This window comes from Portunus trituberculatus, chromosome 35, assembly GCF_017591435.1.
Source record: "Portunus trituberculatus isolate SZX2019 chromosome 35, ASM1759143v1, whole genome shotgun sequence".
In the NCBI taxonomy this organism is placed as follows: Eukaryota; Metazoa; Arthropoda; class Malacostraca; order Decapoda; family Portunidae; genus Portunus; species Portunus trituberculatus.
This window is the reverse complement of record NC_059289.1, coordinates 12,055,926-12,082,231: the sequence shown is the minus strand read 5'-3', so window position 1 is coordinate 12,082,231 and position 26,306 is coordinate 12,055,926. Positions and strand designations below refer to the sequence as shown.

The window sequence follows — 26,306 nt, the reverse complement described above, 5'->3', positions numbered from 1 at the left end:
CTGGATAAATGACAGTACAGTTATAGAACAAACATCGCAAGATTAAATAGTAAAAATGTGTTCTATAATCAAACAATAATATCCTATATAGAAACAGAATGTGAAGAGTTTAAACTTTTTTATTACGGCGCTCAGAATACTAGATGGAAAGATGTTTAAGATTGCAAGAGCCATCGAGAAATTGGGATACCGCTCTGAAAATATACTTAGGAAACCAAGAAAACAGCGCATTTATGCTCTATTTTTGAGTGATAAGATTGGAAATAAGGAAGGAAAGAAGAAATTCGTAAATAAAAGACAGAGAAAAGGGACACGTCAGTAAACAACTCAACTGATCGTCTTCCTTTGGGTAACGTTGCAGGATGGACAGTTTCTTTATACAGGGACAATCTATCTCTGGTGTAGTAAACTCTCATGTGTTGCTAGATTCAAATGTATCGTTTAGGCACCGAACTGCTTCTAAGCAAGGAATCGAAGCAATGCGGCTCACTTCGGCAAAGAACAGATAGTACCGCCGGTTGTGCTGTGCTGTGTAACCTCGTGTCGGTTTGTGTGATATTTGGAACGGATTACTGTGGTCACAGATAAATATTACTGCTGAGACTCTTTATGAGCTTGTTCTCAAACCGTGCATCAGATATGGTGAGTACGACGTAGGTACATAGACGTGTTCTCCGCGTGTGTAATAATGTGGTGAGTCTCCATCGTTGCCCTGGGTAGCGCCACAGAACTGGGAGATATAAAGTTGCCAGTTCTTCATACTTTGCTAAATTTTATATCGTCTGCTTTTTAAGTTTGGTAATATTTTATGGCTCTTTAATATATCCATTTTTAATGAATTAAACTACTTCAAAGGAAGATAGTTTTAAGGCTTAGGAACACGAAAATCGGCATGAGTGTAGGTTGTGGCGACGGCATGATGGTACTACTACATATGACTGCGTTGTGTAAGTTGCCACTTACACACAACTCGGCTCTTTAGAGAATTTCTCTCTCTATTACGGTTGCTTGAGAATGTATCACGTCAAAACAGTGGGCAGGGATCACACCACCCATTGCCATTTTTTCGTATCCTTCCTTATCACGGCAAGAATGCTGGCCTGTGTCTTTCCGTCACATTCCTTTCTTGTCTTTGTGCTACTAACACTGCCACTGGCCACTCATTGTTCCATCCGACCATTTTGCTGTATCTTATTAAGGTCCACCACAACACCGCAGTACCTTATTTGCGGATTTTTTCATCAATATTCAGTATATTCAAGAATTGTTCATTATAAGACAGCCTACGATGCAAATATACATGTACAAACTCTTTAAGCAGCAAAATCAATGCCTGAAGTAAAGTGTGTATTAGACTGAAGGCCAGACATTGTTCTCTATATCAAACTGCGATCCAAGAAAATGTTACATGTTTTGCTGGTGATTTTTCGAAAGTATATTACTTAAATTCAAAATGAAGCAACTTTCAGCGAAGAGGATGAATCCCCACCACCACCACCACCGCTCACATAATAACCTGCAGTATCAAGAGCAACCGTATGTGGTTAATATAATTATGTAGAACAATCATGTGTTCATAAGCCTTAAATTGGAGTGCCTGACATCCATGAATATTTCCGCGGCTGATCTGGGACGGAATGCCACGCACAACCTGGCAACTTAAGAGGGAATTTAGAAATGTATACGCTCCTTCCTCGCCCTCTTCTTTTCACCTCTCTTGAGCAACGTGCAGAAATGTACCTAAGGGTTACACTAACTGCTTGGGCTCAATGTATGTATATTTCACATACACACACACACACACACACACACCCGGTAGCTCAATGGTTAGAGCGCTGGCTTCACAAGCCAGAGCACCGGGGTTCAATTCCCCGGCCGGGTGGAGATATTTGGGTGTGTCTCCTTTCACGTGTAGCCCCTGTTCACCTAGCAGTGAGTAGGTACGAGATATAAATCGAGGAGTTGTGACCTTGTTGTCCCGGTGTGTGGTGTGTGCCTGGTCTCAGGCCTATCCGAAGATCGGGAATAATGAGCTCTGAGCTCGTTCCGTAGGGTAACGTCTGGCTGGTCTCGTCAGAGACTGCCGCAGATCAAACAGTGAAACACACACACACACACCAATCTCTCCCAAACTTTCTGATCATTGTATGCAGAGTAAGTATATCAGTCCGTAGGTGTGTGTGTTTTACTGTTTGATCTGCTGCAGTCTCTGACGAGACAGCCAGACGTTACCCTACGGAACGAGCTCAGAGCTCATTATTTCCGATCTTCGGATAGGCCTGAGACCAGGCACACACCACACACCGGGACAACAAAAGTCACAACTCCTCGATTTACATCCCGTACCTACTCACTGCTAGGTGAACAGGGGCTACACGTGAAAGGAGACACGCCCAAATAGCTCCACCCGGCCGGAGAATCGAACCCCGGTCCTCTGGCTTGTGAAACCAGCGCTCTAACCACTGAGCTACCGGACGTGTGTGTGTGTGTGTGTGTGTGTGTGTGTGTGTGTGTGAGTGAGTGAATGATTTGTTACTGTTGAGGTGGTGGTGGTGGTGGTGGTGAAACACCAAAGTTTGCAACACTGAATCATGACTGGAATAACAAGCAACAAGAGTGTCATGGCGTTGTGCTGGACCAACCTTTGTTAGCGTCAGTGTGTTACCTGATCCCACCCACACACATTGCCGTATGGTTCTCTCTCTCTCTCTCTCTCTCTCTCTCTCTCTCTCTCTCTCTCTCTCTCTCTCTCTCTCTCTCTCTCTCTCTCTCTCTCTCTCTCTCTCTCTCTCTCTCTCTCTCTCTCTCTCTCTCTCTCTCTCTCTCTCTCTCTCTCTCTCTCTCTCTCCTCCATTCCTCTTCCCTCTAGCTCTCCCCCGTCCCTCTTCCGCTCTCTCTCTCTCTCTCTCTCTCTCTCTCTCTCTCTCTCTCTCTCTCTCTCTCTCTCTCTCTCTCCGTTAACCCAAAACAAGCTCGAGTTTTTGGAGGAAGAGTCCGTTCAGGCTGATCCTTCAAATTCCTGAGACTGTGTGTAATCTGAGGTTACGGTGAGGCTCAGTGCTGGAGTTCAGGACTTGCATCGGGAAGTTTGGCGAGTTTGTGAATCTCCGGCACAGCACGCAAGGACAGTATCGGGTTTTGCTTTCCCCCCGTAGTGGTCATTTTTCACCTCAGTAATCGAGTGCTGGAATAGTAACGGTGGAACATTATGGAAAGAGAAAAAGCAGTCTCATTAGAGCTACTGCAGTGGTTGGTGGTTGGGTTAATTAAGTGTTGATGTGAGCCGTACTGCGCTGCTTTCGTTTTCTTTATTGGGGCGGCGAGCGTTGTCCAAAGCAGGTACTTGATGGTTAGTGGCGGCATCCGTCTGTGGGGAATGCCACTGCTCAGGCGGCGGGCGAGGCGTGTATGTGAGTCACTCAGTGGTCTCAATGGGGAGCAGATGGGATGTTTGTATAGAGCCTGAAGGAGAAGGAAATGTCTAACTTGTGAGGTGTGTGTGTGTGTGTGTGTGTGTGTGTGTGTGTGTGTGTGCGCGCGCGCGAGTGGGTGTTTCATCAGTTTGTTGCACGGTGAATAACAGAACCTAAATAATCTATAGAACGTTGGCGACATCTGCTTTCCTAAGCTGGGGTCACAACGTCTGAGTCTTGCCTTGGCCTTTCCTTCCTCAGTAAATTCGCAAAATGCTGAGTTCATGTTTCTCTTGTTCCTCCCAAGTACATTCGGAGCGGTACCTTTCAGCCAAGCTACTGGAAATTGTCTGAAAAACCGAGGAAACCGAGCCGCTAGCACAGAAACGTGGTGTCAGATATCACTACATACGAAACGTTTCTGTGAAGACTCCCGAGCGTAAATTAAAATTTCATATGATGGACACCAGTAAATTAATTCAGTTTCCTCTCCTGCGAAAGGAAATAAAGAAATTCAGATCGATGAAATAGAAATTACTCACTGATATTAAAAGAAAGAAAACCCTCATCATTATCCCGGGAATCTCTTTGTCATCCATAACGCTTTTCCAAATGAACGATGTTAGGAATAAAATGTGTGCCTGAGAATTTGCGGTGGTCGGGGCTAAGGGCTCTGGGATGGAAATTGAAGCCTTCACGTTGCACGACTCAAAATTCCCTGAAATGGAACAGTTAGGGAGAGTTATGGCGACGTGAGAGGCGGGAGGAGGAAGGAGCGGCAGTGCCATTACAGGTAAATAATGATGGAATGATGAGCGCGAGGAAGTAAGGGTGAAGAGAAAGGGAAGGAAGGAAGGAAAGTAGGAAGAAGGGAGAGGAGGCAGATAGAGTCGGGAGAAAGAGGAAAGGAATGAAGAAGGACGGGGGAACAAGAAGCAAGCGTGGGAAAGCAGCAGGACGGGCAGAACGAGGAAAATTTACTTTATATAAACTTTGAACGAAAAATTATTAGTGCTAATTTTGCATTTCGCGCCAAGTAGCGGTGGTAAATTTCCTGGAACAGAGCGACGATTCAAAACACTGGCTTGGAATCTTGACATTAAATTCTTGGATCTCCTTCTTAATCTCTTCCTCCTAGTACACTCTCAGTCACTTTCCTCTTAGAGGGGCCTTATCCCACACACTAAAAAGACCAAAATATCTTATAATAGTGTTCGTATCACGGTTTTGATAGAGCATGAACAAAATAGTAAAGGTGACGGAATGAGATAGATTACGGAATGAAATAAAGAACAGTAAAGTTTTTTTTGTGTGAAAGGTTACATGTGAAAATAATATAAAGGTGAAATTGCTTGATGAAATGGACTATTCTATAAAACAATGAATAGTGTGATAGTAAACATCAAGTAATGGATGCACACACACACACACACACACACACACACACACACACACACACACAGAGAGAGAGAGAGAGAGAGAGAGAGAGAGAGAGAGAGAGAGAGAGAGAGCACAAGCACATAACTCTATCACTTTTAAGATCTTCCTGACTTAGCGATTGGAAATCAATGAACACTCTTGCCACTCCTGCTCCTTATCTGAATTTTCTCAAGTCACTCAAATTTAGTACCCCAACTTTACCTTACCTACGCAACTCTCTCTCTCTCTCTCTCTCTCTCTCTCTCTCTCTCTCTCTCTCTCTCTCTCTCTCTCTCTCTCTCTCTCTCTGCGATTGTTTTATTTTCTTAAATTCCTTACAGTTTTCGTGCTTTCAAATGTTCTGTTTTTCTTATTGCCTTTATAAACTTTGCTATTTTCTTATAACTCCTCCTCGCCGCCGTATCTCAACCCCCCTTCACACTCTTTCAATATTTCATCCCTTTCCTATATTTCTCCAATTCACTCCTGTCATATTTTTCTTGCTTATCTTCCTGTCTTCCTACTTTATTTCCTCTTCTTCTTCTTTTCCTTTTACTCTTTCTCAGGAGCGCTATACCACTCCGGCTTCTCCTCCCTCATTGTTGCCCTTACTCGGCTGCTCTGGCCTTCTCCCTCCCATCATACACCGACAAGGTACGCCCTCTCAGGTGGGTTGGTTGGCTTGTGCTAGTAGGTCGATGCTGGGCCTTCCTCCCTCCCTCCCTTCTTTCCTGTCTTTCTCCCATACTTTGCCTCCCCTTCTCATCCATTTTCTTTCAGTTTTGTTCATCCTTTTTCTTACTCTTTTGTCTTTCTTTGTTTCGTCTTCTCACATATTTTTTCCACGTTCTTTTCTCTTCGGTTGTCTTTCTCCCGTTTTCTATGATCTGTTCTTCTTTCTTCTTTTTAGTAATTATGCTTCTCTTTTTCTTTGTCATTTTCCTCCTTTTCGCATCTCTAGTCCTATCTTTCTCCTCATATGTTTTGTCCGCTCTCTCTCTCTCTCTCTCTCTCTCTCTCTCTCTCTCTCTCTCTCTCTCTCTCTCTCTCTCTCTCTCTCTCTCTCTCTCTCTCTCTCTCTCTCCTGTATGTCTCAGGTGACCTTGGTGCGGTATTTGCATCCTCTTTTTACTTTTTTTCACTTCCTTTCGCGTCATTTATTAAGCTTTTCCCTCTGTATTTCCTGGCGTGGTTTGTGTATATGATTTTCAGAGTTTGTTTTCAGTTCTGTTGGGGTCTCTTGGGGATTACCCGGCGGGAAAATTTAATTGCCATCAAATGCCATGGGGGTTTTCGTCTGACGTCATATGGTTACATAGTATTTTTCTCAACTTGACCTTGTTTTATTTTTCTCTTTGTCACCGAGTGGATATTCACCTGTTCCTTTACAAAACAAACAAGCAAGCAAGGAAGCAAGGTCGGCCTTCACTGTCTGCCAGAGCGTGGCGCGTGCTGGCGGGGCATGACCATAGCTTGAGACGAGGGAACTGGGAGAATGTTCACTTAGGCTGCCCTCTACGGAAAGTGCTGTGTGCCAGGGCGCCAGTGTGTACACGACGGCAGGCTCACAAAGGCTCTCGGCTGTGTCAACGTAGCCCGTCTGTGAGCTAGTCTAAGAGCTGCTGGTGTGTAAATTTGTTCATTATTATTTTAGTCGTAGAGACGGGCAAGGCTCCTTCATCAGCTTCATTGGTGTAACTGAGAGAGCGTCACCCTCTCCTTTCATGTGAATTCCTCTCATATGAATTGTCAGCGCTTGACGACGTAGCTCAGACTATGGTGATGGTACTTACACTGGGTTATTGTGTCTTGTAGCCATATGTGTGTGTGTGTGTGTGTGTGTGTGTGTGTGTGTGTGTGTGTGTGTGTGTGTGTGTGTGCAGCGTCCTAATGTTTGGTGGACTCTATCCTTAATTAACCGAGATGTTTCAGATCCCTGGCTTCATCTGTAGGTGATGACATTTGACTCTGGCGCACATGCACACACGCACACACTCACGCATCTAGGGGAACGGTTGGCTGACTGACCAGCAGACGACCGTGGTGGTGAATTACACACACACACACACACACACACACACACACACACACACACACACACACGATAGCTCAGTGGTTAGAGCGCTGGCTTCACAAGCCAGAGGATCGGGGTTCGATTCCCCGGCAAGGTGGAGATATTTGGGTGTGTCTCCTTTCACGTGTAGCCCCTGTTCACCTAGCAGTGAGTAGGTACGGAATGTAAATCGAGGAGTTGTGACCTTGTTGTCCCGGTGTGTGGTGTGTGCCTGGTCTCAGGCCTATCCGAAGGGTAACGTCTGGCTGTCTCGTCAGAGACTGCAGCAGATCAAACAGTGAAACACACACACACACACACACACACACACACACACACACACACACACACACACACACACACAAAGCAGGCTTCCATTGGATGTGGCATGAAATATGCAGTGTAAGGATAAATGTTGCATGTGGTGACTTCCTCGGGCTAAGTGTTCTCGTCACTCCATACATAACATTCGACTATTGTAGCGGAAATAGATACGTCAACCATGAAGTTACATTTAGAAATACCATAACACTACATCAATATTATTCATCATATATGAAGAAAATATCAAAGCGCATCCTGTTGGTTTGATATTTTATCCCCCGTGTAAAGTAAAATATCTCGCATGACAATGTTGCAGTCTCAAAATAAACACTGCGCACTGGAAGATAAACTCCGATATCGCATGTCGTCGTTGAATCATTCCCTGAGGCAGCCAAAGAAAAGGTACATTGTGCACTATCTGGCAAGGTGCGTGGTGTGAGCGGCAGGTGACGGCCATCACCATTGTGTGCCAACGCGGGATGAGCACATTCTTCTTTTTCATCACACCCGATGACCTCTCGTTAGCAACACACAGCTACCAGCCAGCCCGCTCACTCACTCCATGCGACGCTTCCGAACTGAAGAACCTCATAGATTTTTCTTTCTCTCGCTCAACAGAATTCACAATTTAGTCTTAACAATTTACTAGTGATGTCCTGCGGGGCTTCCTCATGCGCACCTGGATTATTGGGCGTTTCGTTATTCCTCCATTCTCTGACGGACATACTTATTGCTGAATCGACTTGAAATAACCCTCAGGGCCTCGCCGCCCCACAAAAAGCGACGTGGAACAAGCCCCAGATCCCACGGCGCCTCGTCACGCTGCCGGGGAACACGAGCTGGGGGCCCACACTATCTGATCGGTGGAAATGTTACTTTCAGTATAGCATTGGACGTTACATTTTATTATATATCCATTCAAGTTCATTTGGTATGGTCTAGTGAACAGTTGGCTAGAAATTATATGAATATGAAACGAAAAAATATGCATGAGTCTCTTTTTGAAGTGTCATCATCGCTGTCGATCACCGTCATTATACACTTCAAACCTGTCATCATGCTGCACCTTGTCCCACCCGCACCTGCCGACCCAACCTCTCTCTCTCTCTCTCTCTCTCTCTCTCTCTCTCTCTCTCTCTCTCTCTCTCTCTCTCTCTCGTTCACGGATCCACCTTAAAGCTATTTGGCGAAACAGACGTGAAATCGGGCGCTGGTGAGGCGAGACGAAGCATCACCGTTACAACTACACAACTCTTGGACAACTTTAGACACGAGCAAGCACGGTGATGGGAGGAATGACCCGCGCCCTCCTCCACACACATACCTAACGACACACAAATTTCTAACTCTTAAACAGCGAAACTTATAAACATCTGCATCCCAACATCGTGGTAGACGTACATTATATATTTTTAAAGTTATAAGCTTGCTCTAATTCATTAACATATTACTTCCCTAATATTATAATATTTCAGATCCTTAGCACCCTCATTTTTACTGCTCTTTAATGCTATCAACTGTGCCATCCCTTAATAACCATAGTTTCCTGATTCCTACCATCCTGCAGTGTACTTTGAGATACCCTATGTTTCCTCCCCCCTCAGCGCGACCGTCTCTCAACACCACTTCATATTCAAAGTAAAAACTTATAACAATTCACATTTCCACTTCACACCGTGCAGTCATATATACTCTAAATCTATACATTTTGAGCACCTTTATAGTCTAATTCTGCACCTTCTTAACCTTAAAGCACTTAGAACACTAGACGATTAACACTGATTTATAATGTCTTGGAACACCATACGCGTCAACCTGTCAAAGAACATTGTGATTTGAACCTCAATAATCGAGTTTGCAACAGGAATTACTTCGTACAACAACTCGGTCTCCTCCTCTCGACCCTTCATCAGCCCATCTACTCCTTCAGCACTTCAGCCCCATCAGCCCTCGAGTTTAATCTGCTCTGATAATTACCTGATGGCGATAAATAACTAGGAAGGGTAGGAAGCCGATAGAATTGATGATATAGGGTTGCGGCAGCGGCGGTGGTGGTGGTGGAGATAGATGAGGAGGGAGGCGAGAGGTAGGAGGAAAAGAGAGAACATCATTTATGTGTACACCCATTCTCTTTTTACTTTTTCGCTCTTCACTATTTAAAACTAGGGCCAGGTGGGTGTTGGATGCGTGGTGAGGGAGGTACTTATTTGCCAGACGTAGGGAAGGGTGAGTGTGAAGTGTCCCCGTGAGAGGAAGAAACAAGGGAAGTGATGAAGGCCCAATAGATAAGTGGAAGGGGAGACTCTGAATGAAGGAATAAGGAGAGGGACGAGAGGCAAATCCCTTTATAGGGTGAATTAGGGTGGTCGTTAGCGGTGGGACCCGTTCAGAGGATTTAGCAGTGACAAGAGTAATGATGGTAATGTACTAAATAATGGCGCCAATATAAAAAAAAAAACCACACTCGATATGAATGGATAAGAATAGGTCACGTTCATAACAAAAACAATGGTTATTATAGAAGTAAAAATGATAACGATGATGGTAACAAGGATGTAAATAATGAAATGAGAAAATAAATGCCTTACTTTATCTAGAGCAAACTTGATATAGTTGTTCTAATGCCACAGTTTCTAAGAATTGTATTTTTTTTGTTTCATGTTACATATTCCATTTATTTATAAGAAATTTATTTATAAAGGAATTCTAAAGATATACTTTTAAAGATAATTCTCGAAAATGTGTGTGTGTGTGTGTGTGTGTGTGTGTGTGTGTGTGTGTGTGTGTGTGTGTGTGTGTGTGTGGGAGGGAGAAATTCCAGAAAATGTGAGAGAGAGAGAGAGAGAGAGAGAGAGAGAGAGAGAGAGAGAGAGAGAGAGAGAGTTTATATTGTAGTTTTTTTTTTTCATCTTCATAATATTTGAACCAAAGTACACGAATATAAACGCAAAATTCATACAGATAAAAGAGTAACGGAGTAGAGGGGAAAAAAAGACAAAAAAAAAAAAAAGAGATAAGCCTTTATCAATGCATCTTCTACCGAGAATCGCAAGCTGACGAGGTGAGACGTGAAGAGAAAGATGAAGGGAGGGAGGGATAGGGAGGGTGTTGATAGGATCTGGGTATAATTGCTGCGAGTCTAAAAAGAAGGGATTTAATGTCTACGGAAGATACAAATAGCTGTCAGACTAGCATGAAATATACCTACCTATCATCCTCACATCTATATTTGTGTAGTCTTTTCAGCTCCCTAATGAACAATATACAAACCTATTTTTCTTTGCTAATCTATCTATCATCCTCATCTCTATATTTGTGCAGTCTTTTCAGCTCCTTAATAAATAATATATCTACCTATTTTTGTATTTTTTTTTTTCTATCTGTCAGTCCTCTTCTCTATATCTGTGTAGTCTTTCCAGCTCCCTAATGAAACACTACTAACAACTTGAGTACTTAACCTGTTCCATTAATTTAACAGTATTTGAGAACAGATTCCTTCCCTTTTTTTTTTATCTACCTTTACAAGCGTTACCCAATCATTTGGTGTGTTCTGGTACTGTGCAATGCCATTTACACCAATTAAAACAGCTACAATGGACGTTTATACTATTGATTGATTGGAAAAAATTGAGAGGAGAGATTCAGTAAAGAGAGTTTCCTTTGTTGCTACTACATTTCTTATTATCATTATTGTTGTTGTTTTTGTTGTTGTTGTTATTATTTTTTATTATTATTATTTATTATTATTATTTTTATTATCATCATCATTATCATTAAATAGTACCAGTAGTAGTATCACTGCGGCTGATACTTCTATTACTATTGCAATAACATCAACTACAACAGCAACAACAACGACGACGACAACAGGAACAGCAGTAGCAGCAGCAGCAACAACAACTACTGCTGCTTATGCTACTGTTGTTGCTGGTGTTGTTGTTGTTGTTAATGGTGTTTGTGCTGGTGTTGGTGGTGGTGTTGGTGCTGCTGCTTGCTCCAGTGGCTATTGTACGCTTCTAAATTCAGAAAAAAAAGCTTGTAACGAATTCATTTACCATTGTTTGTTTCTGGTATTATTGTCTGTACTGTAACAACGACCAGCATTACTACGACACCTGCACCGCCCATAAAACAAAGATACAAGCGAGTGGGAAGGAAGGAAAATTCTCCTCCCGAACCATTCCATCCTTTTATGACCACGGGCAAATTGGGCGATTATTTAGATATTCACGAAAAGCTTGGGTCATGAGGTGAGAACGCGGGTGTCGACAAGTCAATAATAGACTCTGGGGCCTCCACGCGTAGGGGTTAAAATCGCCCGCCTTCTGTTAGGTCTTCCCGTTGTGTCTCCATCTGTGGGTTATGCCTCAGATTTCTGCATTTTCTCGTCGCTATTATGAGCTGCGGTGACGGATGGTAGAAAGGCGGCTCCTGTACACGAAGGATTGCGATTCCAGCAGCTTTCTTCAATTATTTATTTTGGTAGTTAGGTAGGTATACGAATAAGCACGTTGTTGTTGTTGTTGTTGTTGTTGTTGTTGTTGTTGCTGCTGCTGTTGTTGTTGTTGTTGTTGTTGTTGTTGTTGTTGTTGTTGTTGTTGTTGTTGTTGTTGTTGTTGTTGTTGTTGATGATGCATTGGCTAGATAGATTATTGTGTTTCATTGTTAGTAATTGGTCATGCTTAATTATTTCTACAATATCATTATTTCCGTACGTGTTTTCATTATGTTGTTAAACTATACATACAGCTATACATGTGTGTGTGTGTGTGTGTGTGTGTGTGTGTGTGTGTGTGTGTGTGTGTGTGTGTGTGTGTGTGTGTGTGTGTGTGTGTGTGTGTGTGTGTGTGTGTGTGACATTAGTAATGATATCTTTTCTCTCCGTAACTTTAACCCCTTCAGTACCATGACGCGTTTTCATATTCATTCTGTTTATCATTTGATGATTTTTATACACCTTCAGAAACTTATGTGGGGATTGAAATAGTGAAGACTGTGGCCATTAATCTTCTGACATCCATACACCTTTCTTAATGTAAATAAATCGTCTAATCATACCCAAATCTTAAATAAAAAATGTGTTCCAGTATTGAATAGGCTAAAACACCCTGCTATGAAAAAAAAAAAACAACAACGCAGGACTACATTTCTTAGACGCGAAGCTATTGGCAATGTCCTCCTTTTGCCTCAGTCCTCCTGCGTCTCCCCCATAACATCAGTCCTCTCATCATTGTGGGTGTTTTCATTAGGCGGACGTGTAAGGGCGTAACAATAGCCGTCTTAGATCAGGAGCGGAAGACGGGATGCTACTGTCCCTTAATTCTTCCTTCCTTGCATTCTCTCTGCCTCTCTCTACCTTTCTCCCTTGTCTTTTATCTCGGTGTCATCAGCACGAGGCTCTCTGTCTCAGCTGCCTTCCATTGTTTTCTACTTTTATTGATGTTTTCTAGGTATCGGTCAAAGTACTGTTTAGCTTGTGTTGGTGAGCTGTGTGTGCATTTCCTTTTCCAGTGTTTTATTTTGGGTTTGTGAAGTACGCATGTGTGTAAGGGCAGGGAAGAGATGACACATGAGGAGAGGCAAGGCTTTGTGTGTGTGTGTGTGTGTGTGTGTGTGTGTGTGTGTGTGTGTGTGTGTGTGTGTGTGTGTGTCTAAGAACATGGAGCATTATATGTTATATCGACATTTTCTGAGCAAGTGAGTGGTTGGAATATATATACATTGAAAGGCTAAATATCTTTAACTTCAGTAATCCAATGGGTGTTTGTGAGTACTGGAGTTCATGTATAATTAACCTAATGGCAAATATGTCTGTGTATATAACCATCACAGACTGGATTGTCACCGGTACCTGTTTCAGTACCTGCGCGCCGTTACCAGACACGTGACGCTGGAACAGAGAAGCGATCCATTTTGCAAACTTTGACATACAAGACGAAAGTTGATAGTTCTACTTACCTGTGAGCTTACAAGCTCCAAAGGTTGCCATTACTGACATATAACTTTTAAAAACTTGAGTTTCTCTAAATTTTCCACGGCTGTCACTACGAATACGTCTGCTCCCGCACCGTGACGAGGTAGCTTGTTGGTTCCTTTGTTTTTGTTGTAGATACTCTCTCAGGTCCCGATGTTGTCATGTCAGTAGTGATGTTATGTGCTAGAGCCTCATTATTACTGCTAATGACATTGTTTGACGTCGCTAATATAAGACTGGCGGGACTTTGGGTCTTGAACTATAAGGCGTTGGAACTCGCCCTTCCTGTGCGGCTGGCAGACTGTTGCTGCGCTTAGCTTGCGGTAAGAACATTGTTACCCCTGCCGCTCAATACTGGACACGCAAGGCAGCGGAGTAAGTCAGCAAGGAACACGGTTTTCTGCCGCCTTGCTTTATGAGAAAAAAAAAAAGACATAAATACTAGGCTGCGCCCATACATTTTGCGATGTTTTTGTCTTGTTCTCCATATCGTTTTTTTCAGGATCACGGAAGTCTGCAATTTCTTTGTACTTCACATAAGTCTTGCGTAAATTATTTTTGTAACATCGTAGTTTGTCATCTCATTTGTTTTTTTGTATCTATGAAAAATAATGGAATGTTTTTACCTGAAAAATGTTGATCTTGTTCTCCTAATAATTTCCCACATTGAATATGCTTTTAGTCAAATATTGCCGAAAACAAATCAAAGAAAAAGTGTCACCATCATCTTTACTCATAAACATATTAATTTTCGCTGTTGTGCTACTAGAAATTAAATATAATCTTGAATATCCTAATTCTTTATATTTTTCACTTACGTACATTTCGACAGAAGCTTCATACCTCTCACTGTTGGAATGAAAAGAGATTCTCTTTGATCTCGTTATTGTGTGACAGCCAAACACTGACACCTGATAACCTAACCTCTCCTCATTGTTCATATCCTCCCGTGATAGTGTGCCCGCTGGTATTAGGAATCCAGTAATAAAGCATTTTGATGTCCTTTATACGCTCGTGCTCACCTCATAACCTCCACTTATGCCTCGAGGAGCGTCTCAATTTTTTTTTCTTACGTTTCCTTTGAAAACGCATTTAGGAGTTTCATGGATAGTTAATGAAGTGTTTGGCAGAGCTGTTTCTCACGGAAGATTTAATGTAGTGTTCTCAACGGGTTATCAAGAACACACTTCAACATGTGAAGCTTTGTGCAACACGATTAAAGTCTATTATCTCTTAGGAGCTGAGTGCCATTCGCTGAACATTGTCGCTAAACCAATCAATGCTGCCATTCAGTACATCACAGTGAAAATTAATGCTTTTCTTACCATTTCTCTCTGGGAAGAGCAATAATTGCTAAATTGTTTATGAACCGTTCCCTTTGAAGCTCTTGCAGTTTCCCATAAAAATTGAAGAAAAGCCCCTGTAGAATCTGGCATGTTGCTAAAACAATGTACATTTTGTTACAGAACATATTCAAGGACGGTCTTAATTAATTAATATTGAGTTTTATAATTCTAGCTGCATTATATGAAAACACTTCAAAGTTAAGATGTGGTCTGTGCTCAAGGTATAAAGGATATCACATTTAAATGATAAAAACTATAGGTAAATTTTAGAATCAATTTGTATATTACAGTATTTGTGTATTGATTAACAAGAAGACCGATTTCTAGAGGCTGTTCAGTATAAAGAATGAATGAATGAATAAACTCAAGCTGGACACATATGACCAAGAACGAGAGTTCCTACAGCCAAAATAGAAATAAAGGCAGGTTTCGATTCTGCTATGTATTCCAAAGTCTTTTTAGAGTAAAGAATATAACTTTTATTATAGTCTTAAATAAACAAAAGCAATTTTCATTTGGATTGCATCATGCATAAAAAAAAAAGGAACCTAAGCAGAAAAGATAATAAAATGCATCATAAAATCACCTAAATGTAATGAAATTTGTTACGTTTTTATTTTTGCTACTTTATAAGAAAATGAAAGTTCACATTTGCACTGCACGTAAAGATTAAAAATGAGCAACAACAAGCGTGACTCATACTTTCATTGCCTCACCGTGAAATTAAGGTCATCACAATCGACTCTCTGTTCGCGTTTCTTTTTCACGATTTGTTTTTCTGGCGCAGGAAACATATTAGTGGCGATTTGTCATAATGCTTTGTTCTGTGTTATTATGATGTGTGAGGCCGTCCTGAAGTTATTGTGCGTGAGGAGTCTGTTTGGGAATATATTGCTTAAGTTTAAGGAGAGAGAGAGAGAGAGAGAGAGAGAGAGAGAGAGAGAGAGAGAGAGAGAGAGAGAGAGAGAGAGACAGAGAAAGAGCGAAAGAGACAGATAAAGAGCGAGAGAGACAGAGATAGAAGCAGAGAGAGAGAGAGAGAGAGAGAGAGAGAGAGAGAGAGAGAGAGAGAGAGAGAGAGAGAGAGAGAGAGATACACTAACATTTACTACGAAAAGGAAGGCTTGACAGGTGCTTCCCGGTAGACAATTTTTCACCTGCCCAAAGACCTAGGTAGCGAAGGAAAGGAAGAAAAGGGGGAATAAAAAAAGATAATGTTGAATTTCCTCCATGACAGCTCACGCTAACTGTATCGAGGGGAGGGAAGGAAAAGACCAACCATTCAATTACTGTTTTGGAATTTGTTCCTTGTGTGTGTGTGTGTGTGTGTGTGTGTGTGTGTGTGTGTGTGTGTGTGTGTTTATTTATTTGCTTGTGTTTGTTTATTAATCCGTTTGTTTGATTGTTTATTTGTGCTTTTGTTTGATTGTTTGTTCATGAATGTGTGTGTGTGTGTGTGTGTGTGTGTGTGTGTGTGTGTGTGTGTGTGTGTGTGTGTGTGTGTGTGTGTGTGTGTCTGTGTGTGTGTGTGTGTGTGTTTGTCAAAGAAACATTGCCTCAAAATTCAGTGAGTATGCATTTGTGTCGTGAAGTAAAGGGGTGTATATTAAAGTAAAATCACGTAATTGGTATGTATAGAGTTGCTTTGTGTGTACTAAAGTTGTATGTTTATAGAAGTAAAGTATTGTGTGCTAAAGCTGTGTGTCAAAGTAAGTGTTCGCATGTGTATGGTAAAGTTGTGTGTATTTTTATCGTCCGTCGGGTTGGATATTTATTAATGGGATGAAATGTATTCTATTGCTGATTTTGCTGTAAAATTTTTGTAATACTGGCATTAAGATTATGGTCGTCACGCATCTCTTCTCTCAACTTTCCTCATTCCCTGTTTTCTTACCACAGAATGTTCTTTGCAGATAAAGTCTATGAACTTAAATTTTCTTCCGCGCTTCTACGCGTTAATCTTATTGTGTAAGAACACCGGAGATTTTTTCTACTGTGTTTAGAATATTCTAAAGTGAATAATTATATAAACAAAAAGTTATGATATAGAAAAGTGAAAAATCTGTATGCATGAGTGCAAAATAGGAAAATCTCAAACAAACGCTCTTTTTTTGTACATGGTTTATGCAGTATTCTTCCCACATTCGTACACGCTCTAAAAGGTGAGTATAAAAGAAAAAAGAAAAGAACAAAAATCATTTTCTGTCTCACCTGTGCAGGTTACCCTTGGGAGTTCACTGGTGGAAGAGGTGACATGTCTACTCCGAACCTTTTCTTTTGTTATGCTCACCTCTGTATTATTTGAACCTAGGAGACCTCTGGTGGATTAGGTGTTGGCAACGAAGGTAACAGAATTAACGTATTTCGAAAGGCCTGGAGGGGATAGATGGCCTTAAAAAAAAAAAATAGGACGGACAAGGGAGTACCTGCCACGAGTTGGGAAATTCCGAGGAGAAATCTGGATAAAGGATTAAATTCACGCGAAAATATGATTCAATGTTGGAAATTCCTGAGCAAATACTTAGTAGAGAAACAGGAGAATGTGTAGCGGTGAGAGATTTGGGTATTATTAAATATGAAGGGAAGATGAAACAAAGGAACGATGAACAAACCAAACGAAATGAGAGAATGCAAAGACAACCAGCTAAATAGAGGGACGCGCAAATATAAAATGGATGTTGAGTATCTGATTAACCTATTGACGTGCGGACTGACTTAATGATAAAACGATACACTTTGAAGCAAATAAACATTAGGTGTAGATACACGAATAAGTAAATAAAAAAAAAGGAGACATAAATAGACATAGATAGTGAGAGATAAACATACACATAGATAGATCCGTCCTACATTTCACTCTTCAGTACATTCTACTCATTTTTCTGTACGTGTCTTTCGTCCTCATTATTAACTATCAGAGGCGGCCTCCTCTTCATCAACATTCACCACATTCCTTTCGACGCTCTCACCCTCCCCCTCTCGCCTCCCTCGGGCTGATTCCTCTTCGTCAAAGGGCGCCGTGCCTCTCTATGGTGCCTTGATGTTCTCATGTCGCCTCTAGCCAAGCCAAAGAGGATAAAAGAAGAGATGTGACACTCTCTGTTCTACATTCCCCCTCCTCCCTCTTTGTCCTCCTGCCCTCATCCTACTTCTACGCTTTCTTCCTCTTCTACTTGCTATTATTTTTTTTTCTCCTTTTCCTTCTTCCTCCTCCTCCTCCTCCTCCTCCTCCTCCTCCTCCTCCTCCTCCTCCTCCTCCTCCTCCTCCTCCTCCTCCTCCTCCTCCTCCTCCTCCTCCTCCTAGAACAATTTTTAAGTTTCATCGAAAGTATTTTCTTGTTTGTTTCAATGAATTAATGGTATTTTCATTACCTACTATTATTTATTTATTTATTTTTTTTTTTTTAACGTTTGTGATTTGTTTTATTCATTTTTAATTTCAGAACTTGATTTACAATATTCTTTTTACTAATTGTCTTTTATGCAAACTTATGCTGAATAGACACATAAACAAACACACACACACACACACACACACACACACACACACACACACACACACACACACACACACACACACACACACACACACACACACACACACACACACACACACACACACACACACACTCACAATACGTAATCTGCAAAAAAAAAAAAATTCTTTCTTGCCTTTATCCTCTTAGTCTCATAATAACCATGGCCCTTCTGAGGTATTACGTCGTAACTTACTGCAAATAATATGATTACTTTATTTACTTTACTTATTTACTTAATGAAGAATTTGTTTTTTGGTAACTAATAGAGAGTTTGTATCTTAGTAAATGTAATATTGTTTGATTGGACGAATAGTAATAGCTTGAATCACATATCATACCTGACTTTGTAGTCGAGTATCTTATGAAATCATTTTTTTTTTTTTTTTTTGCGGAAAGGCATCGTTTGTCCACTTGATAAGTGTATTATAAGTGAATTCCTTAGTTTCAAAAAAAATTATTACTAATGGTAATGACAACAACAACAACAATAATAATAACGATAATAGATGTTACTTCTTATTCTTCACTTATGAAATAATTGTCTAGGATAAACAAAAATGCTTACTTTATTATTTTTGTGATTTGTTTTATCTATATTCTGAGTATTTTGTAGTACTTTATACAACTCTTCATTAACTGTTTTACTCAACGAGCGCGATATAACTTTTTTCTTCTTAGTAACAGAGATTTTGATCAGTTCAAAATAAATTTAAAAATGAGAAAAGTTTCTAGTCCCTGAAGAGAATAGTCCAAAGAAATGACCAGATGAGGTAAATAATTGGAATGTATAGTAATTAAAGCCTGCTCCTTAAATTACATTTGTTTTTACGGCACGAAAGGAAAAGAACAGAGTGAATAACAAATTTATTATTTATTTATTTTTATTTCTTTTTCATTTATTTATTTTATTTTATTTTTATTTTACGGGGGTGGTTGGAGAGCGAGTAGGAAAACGATACAAGGCTTCAATTTTGCGGCACCTTAAGCTTTTCATTCTGTATCCAAATTTAACTGAATCTATTTTTGTCAAAGTAAATGAAAATAGAAGATTAACTATAGATATTTTAAGTTTATATTTACCAAACACATTACCGCACGCATCACATAATTTTCTAATGGTATCGACAAAAGATTTAAAGGTATACTACGATACTGAAAGGCTTAAGTCAACAATGAGTTAATCACCTGAACGTAACGCAAAAATCTTACCTATAATTGATATGAATGGCAATAAAGATATAATCTACATGCACCGCCAGTACCAATAACGACTCATGGCCTAATTATGCAGATGTTTTTGTAAACGATTCAATGGTTGATAATAAAAAAATATATAATTACCGAAATTTTCTTAATATATGTTCATTTTTCCCCGAAGGTCTCCCGAGGACACAGCCACACTGCCATAAGCCACAAAATTGTTAGAATGTCAAGTACTTGAAATTAAAAATTAGTGCTCGAGCTGAGTATCAAGCCAAAGAAGATGCTTGACCCAAAAAGTGCGCGCCCACGAACACACACGCACAAACAAAGGAAGAAAGCAAGGAAACCAGTAAGCAAGCAAGTGCGCTCACGCACGCACGCACGCACACACGCACACACACACACACACACACACACACACACACACACACACACACACACACACACACACACACACACACACACACACACAAAGAAAAGAAAGCACAGAAACATAACGAGAACGGAAAACGAATGAGAGAGAGAGAGAGAGAGAGAGAGAGAGAGAGAGAGAGAGAGAGAGAGAGAGAGAGCTTCTATTTACCAAAAAAGTGAAAGCCAGAAGCATCCTGAATAACCTCGGCTTGAAGGGACTGGATTTCAAATATTTTCGGAGCACTTTTAGCAACGTGGACAGAGAGAGAGAGAGAGAGAGAGAGAGAGAGAGAGAGAGAGAGAGAGAGAGAGAGAGAGAGAGAGAGAGAGAGAGAGAGAGAGAGAGAGAGAGAGAGAGAATCGTACTGCTGCACCGCTGAATGGGGAGCACAGATAAAGAACAACATATAAAAGAAAAAAAAATAGATAAATGAAAAGTACAAAAAAATGGCAGTTATCGGATACCATCGCTAGTAGAGAGAGGGAGAAAATGAAGGAAAGAAACACGTCGTTAAGGTTTTGAATACCATGGGAGTGAGTGAATAAATAGTTCGTAATAATAGTAGGTGTAGTAATATTAAAAGTAGCAACAGTAGTAGTAGTAATAGTAGTAGTAGTAGTAGTAGTAGTAGTAGTAGTAGTAGTAGTAGTAGTAGTAGTAGTAGTTCTAGTAGTAGTAGTAGTAGTAGTAGTAATATAGGAGTATTATTGTTATTATGTTTATTATTATTGTTACTATTATTGTTACTCTTATTATTACTATTATTATTGTTGTTGTTGTTATTATTGTTTTCTTTTCTTTTGTTGTTGTTGTCGTCATTATCTTTCTTGCGGTTACTATTTAACTCATTATCACTACCTACAAAATTAATGTCTCCTTCATCTACAGATGAAGTGGTGATATATATTTTTTTTATCCTTGAATAGTTCCATTTTCTCGATCCTTCTGTTTCGTTGTTTTTCTCACTGCACGTTACAATTAATTCTTTATATACGATACTGTAATCCATCACCACTTGCTCAGGAAATTCAGGCAATTCTCTTGCATATAAATTGCTTACTCTAATGCGTTGCTCTTACACTCACTGATTATTTTCATTTCTCTTTTTTAACATTGCGATAACAACTGGAGCGCCGGAAATTCCACCGAACATTACTAAGGAGGTACTGAGAGAGAGAAGAGGTACGCCTTGACAAGTCCTTGCTTACGAGAAGTCTTGGATAGTATAAAGTCGGATGTTTTTCTTATAATCTCTCTGCTGTGTGAGTGTTCCTGCTCCTCTTCTGCCTTCTCCTTCTCAGTGATTTCTGTGGTGTGAGTAGTGTTTGTTGATGTTGCTATCGTTCTTCTATTCTTGTTCTTGTAAATGTTGTCGTTGTTGCTCTCTTTTTTCTTTTCTTCTCTATAGCAACGTACATATTACTGCTAAACAGCTCATAATTATATATTTTTTTTGTATGTAAGAGGGAACAACTGGCCAAGGGCAACACAAAATAAAAATAAAAGACTTACTTAGTTGCCAGTTCCTTTTGAGATCCAAAAGAGTTAGCCAAAATAAAAAGATAAAGGTCTTGAGATTTCCTCTTAAAAGAAGTTAAGTCATAGGAAGTTCTTTGTAGCTCTCAGGAAGTCAACACACACACACACACACACACACACACACACACACACACACACACACACACACACACACACACACACACACACACACACGCGTAAGAGGGATGACTGCGGGGTCTACCTCCTCTCAGTGAGGCTCTTCATTATTCTCTCCTCTTGATAACCTTCACAACTTCACTCACGTCCCCACTCGACCTTCCCTTACCCACTCCACCTTTCCTCACGCTCTGCCACCTCCTCCTGCTCTGCCTCTCCTTCTTGTCTTACTTTTAGGTTACTTTTTTCTTCCTACACATAGTACTTTCAGCTTTTCGTTTTATTGATATTTTTTTTCACAAATTTACATATTTTCATCTTCTCATCTTTCTCATCTTTCTCCTTTTCCTCCTCGTCATTTTTTTTTTTATCTTTTATTTTTCCATTTTTTTTTTTTTATCATATCCTACAGTCTCATCTTTTTTTTACTCCATTTTTGCTAATTTATTTCCTCGTTACTCCCATGTTTCTTCTCCTTTCTTCACCCTTTTCCTCATATTCCTACTTCTCTTCGTCCTCCTCCTCCTCCTCCTCCTCCTCCTCCTCCTCCTCCTCCTTATTTTTTTTCTTTATCTGTACCTTCTCTCCTGGCCCGTTCTCTTCTTACGTATTGTGTGTTTATCATTGTCCTGCGCCTTTTTTTTTTCGTTTCCACTTAGACACGCAGTGCTTAATTAATCTCATGCTCTCATAGATTGACATTCTCCCAACCCATTCGTAGGTCTTATTTTATTTTCTTTACATTATCGGAGAGAGAGAGAGAGAGAGAGAGAGAGAGAGAGAGAGAGAGAGAGAGAGAGAGAGAGAGACAGGCAGGCTGTAATTCATTCGTAGGTCTAACATTATTTTCTTTACATCAACGGAGTTTGCTGAGTTGATGTCTGGAGAGAGAGAGAGAGAGAGAGAGAGAGAGAGAGAGAGAGAGAGAGAGAGAGAGAGAGAGAGAGAGAGAGAGAGAGAGAGACAAACACAGACAGGCAGACAGACAAACAGACAGACAGAGCACCTGAATTTTTGAAACATAAAGCCATAAGCTCACAAGTTCACAAAGTTCGTGATCCCGTTTTCTTGCAGTCTTGCTTGTTCATAAAGGAACGTCGCACCTCTTTTGTCTTTTCATTACACATTTTTATCTTTATTTTTAGCTTCCCTCGACGAAGGATCATTTGGTCTTTGATCCTCGTGATGCTGGCGCCCTCAGTCACGTCTCCGAGATAGCTCAGGTTGTTATTGTCCTCCGAGCAAAGGATAATCACTGGTGCTTTCATCATTATTTTCTTTTAATTAATTAATGCCCCGAAACAAAGGGAGCACCAAGGAGGGAGCTGTACCTAATGTTAATTTGTTTTCCTTTTTATATATATTTTTTACATAATTAGGAGTAACGTTCTTTTTTATATTATTTCTTTATTTTTTGTTGTTGACTCCTCTGAAATGCTTGATATAATAGTGTTTTTTTTTCTTTTCTATTCTATTTTGGTCAGTGGTATTGGTGGATATCGAAGTAATTCACTATAATATCCCTTTGTTTGTAATTGCCATAAGACTATTATTAGGAGGATCTTTTTTGTATCCCTATCGAGAGAGCCACAATTAACGTCACTAGTCCATCACGTTATTCAATTTGCCACTCCTATTGTTTTTCTTCCTTTTACTCTCCTATTGCTCCATATCCATCAAGAGAACGATGCCGCCTTTTTTTCTTCCCTCTCAGTCGCAACAGAAATAAACCGCTTTAACTTCACATACCGAGTAATGGAAAGAGAATGTCAGGAAAATACTATGAATAAAAAAGGAAAAACTGTGTAAAATTATTAAAAAAAGCAATGAAAAGTAAACAACAACTACACATAAAAGGAAAAGAACAATCAACACTAGCGAGGAAAAAAAAATCAAAGGAAACTCATAAAAATGGAGTGTTTACGAAAATAACTTTCATTTCCGACTATAGATGGTATTGCATAAAAACATTGAAAAGACTTACACGTAACTGGCTTCACAAATAAACAGATAAATGCAAGAGGAGAGAGAGAGAGAGAGAGAGAGAGAGAGAGAGAGAGAGAGTGAGTACACATAGCAGGCACCACAAATAAACAGAGAAATGCAAGTGAAAAGAGAGAGAGAGAGAGAGAGAGAGAGAGAGAGAGAGAGAGAGAGAGAGAGAGAGAGAGAGAGAGAGAGAGAGAGAGAGAGAGAGAGAGAGAGAAAAGGAAAAAAAGTAATTCCACAGCCGTCTAAATAAAACAAAAATAAAACTGCTGCACGAAAATGTATAAAATAAAGTGCACACGACGGAAGGAATTCATAATGAACGAAATAGAAAAAAAAAGAAAAAGTTGCATGAATTACGGCAACTGCATAGGTAATAATGAATGATGGATAGTGAGTAAAATTTCGTGTGTGTTGGCTTAATATGACAGGCCGGGGGACAGGTGACGCCAAGGGACCTTAATGATGTTTGCACGTAGGTGTCTGTAGGAGAGAGAGACAGAGACAGAGAGAGAGGGGGAGAGAGGATTTACAGGCACATAAGTTTAAAATAGAGAAGGGCAGGGGAAAGAAAGGAGAGGAAAGTAGTGAGGGAGATGAAAGCAATGAAGGAAAAAATCAGTCGTCAGTGGAACATCAGAACGTTTAGGAAAAAAATATCCTCTTTCTATTCTTAGCTGTTTTTCTCTTTCTTCTTCTCCTCCTCCTCCTTCTCCTTCTCCTTCTTTTCCTCCTCTTCTTCCTCCTCCTCCTTCTCCTTTTTTCTCTTTCTCTTCCTCCTATATATATATACACTTACATGCAACACATACACACACAAAAAAAAAAAAAAAATTAGGGAGCGAAAACTCTTGACTGTCTATTGGGACATCAAGCTAGTTTTATGTGGGATGGAATTCGGTGCTGGACTCGGCAAAATGTTAATTGCATCTCCCACGCCAGCTGGGAGTCACGCTGTTAATCACTGGTGTTGAGTAAGAGTTATTTTCACCAGGAAAGAAATTCTCATGTCAATGTATGATCATTTTTTCATTGGTTGCCTTAATAGTTTTTTTTTTTTTTTCATTTGCTCAAGCATGCGCCCCTTTACGTACACTTACGCTCGTTCACTCACCACACACACACACACACACACACACACACACACACACACACACACACACACATCTAAAATTCTAAACCAGGAATGACAGGAAGAGAAAAAGAAGACAGGGAGAGATCAGGATAAATAAGGGATGAATAAATTAGCCATCGTCGCTCCGTGGTACTCTGCTTCATTACTATTCACGTCCCGCATCAGAGAGCGGCGAGGGGGCCTAACTATTTGAGGGGGCCCGCCACATACAGACCACTACTCGGGATCATTTAAAGAAAACTGCCAAATAGATGGCCTAGTAAACTGAACTTTGTTGTGTTCTGTCCCCAATGCTTCCTCCTCCCCTAGTATGTCTATCAGGGAATGATATTGTGTCTTCTTCGCTGTAAGGATCCATCTCGTCACCGCAGTAGCTCTTCCTTCTCAACAGAGTGGCGCGTCCCTCCATCAGAATGCACCGTTCCAAGCTGAAGGAGTTTCAAGGTAGTAATTGTGGCAGAAAACGCGTTGTGGACGGAATAAGGAGTCTGTGGCGCCGGAGGTGGTGGCAGGAACTTTGTAGTAGTTGTGTTTGTTATGATGGTACTTGGAGTGCCGTGGTGGAGACCGCGTTGTGGTATTGGGTGTTGGAAGGAGAGTTGTGGAGTCAATAATGGGCAATTTTGTGTTATCAGGAAACGTTGTGGTGCAACAAGGAGCATTGTGATACTGTAGCTGGCAAGGTAGTTCTATTTTTGGAAGTGATTTTAGTTGTACGTTATGGTATTTCTAGAGGGCGATGCAGTGTTGAAAGAGGACACTAACATTACAGACGGGATTCTGGCGTCGATTGAGTGTTGTGGCGTTGGCAGAGAAAATTGGGACGCTGGGTTAGAATGTTTAGAGATGCAGTGCGATACGGGGACGTTTTTGTGTTGAGAAGTGTCGTTATGACACTTGACGCTGATGTTGTGACGCTGGAAGTGGGAGTTACGGCATTGGTATGGGACATGGGACATTTTTACGTGGAAAGTTGTTGGACTTACTGAAGCATTGCAGCAGCAGGTTGGACACTATTTGGGAACAAAAACGCGTGGCTTTATCGAAAAGGCAGGAGCTATTTTTTGCTATTTCAGGACAATATAACCGTCAGAAAAGTTATGTTAATAAAGGAAATGATAATGAGGGAGAGGAAGAAAGATTGGAATCCTTACGGGGAGATCTTTACGATGTTTTCTTCCGGTTCAATATCGCTCTGGAAGCTGAAAAAAAGTGTGTCTCCTCCCGCTCTTTGCTCTTCCCGCAGCCAAGTAGCCTCCACCCGCGGCTTTAGGAAGGGACGCGGAGGCGGGAGCGGTAGAAAAAGTGTTTTGTTGACTTATGCTCTTGACGTCTCTCTTCTCTTAACTAACGTCTTCTTCCTCACCTTCGTTTTCTTCATACGCCTTTTGCTTCTCGTCTGCAATTTTTTACCTTCTATTTTTTTTTTCTTTTCTCCTTTCGTCTTTTGTCTACTTTTTGCTTTGTATTCTCGTATGAGTACACCTTTTATAACTTTTTTCTTCTCGTTTAACCTTCTTTCTCCATTTTCCTTCCCTATTCTCTATTTTCTCAGTTTTTTTTCACGTCTTTTCTATTTTTGCACTCCATACCTCACTTCAGTCTTTCTCGTACTCCATGGCTTTCTTCCTGCTTTTCCATTATGCCTGTATTTCTCCGTCTTATTTTTTATATTTCACACCTCTTCCTCCTTTTGCTCCTTTTTGACCCTTTATATCTTCTTTTAATTATTCCTTTACACATCTCTTGCATCTATACTATTTGTCCCTCCTCTCCTTCTCCTCTCACTTGTCTTTGGTCTCTTCTTTCCTCCTCTCACACCGTCGGGATTTTACATGCA

The 26,306-nt window shown here is 40.6% G+C and overlaps 1 protein-coding gene across 2 annotated transcripts in view; it reads left to right on the top strand.

Moving 5' to 3' along the window:
- Positions 1 to 509: 509 nt before the first annotated feature.
- The window catches only part of LOC123513014, a 363,536-nt gene continuing 337,739 nt past the window's right edge, over positions 510 to 26,306 (top strand). For both annotated transcript variants that reach the window (XM_045269820.1, XM_045269819.1), the window contains exon 1: positions 510 to 642. The gene's annotated coding sequence lies outside the window, so the exon portion shown is untranslated. The remainder of the gene's footprint in view (positions 643 to 26,306) is intronic.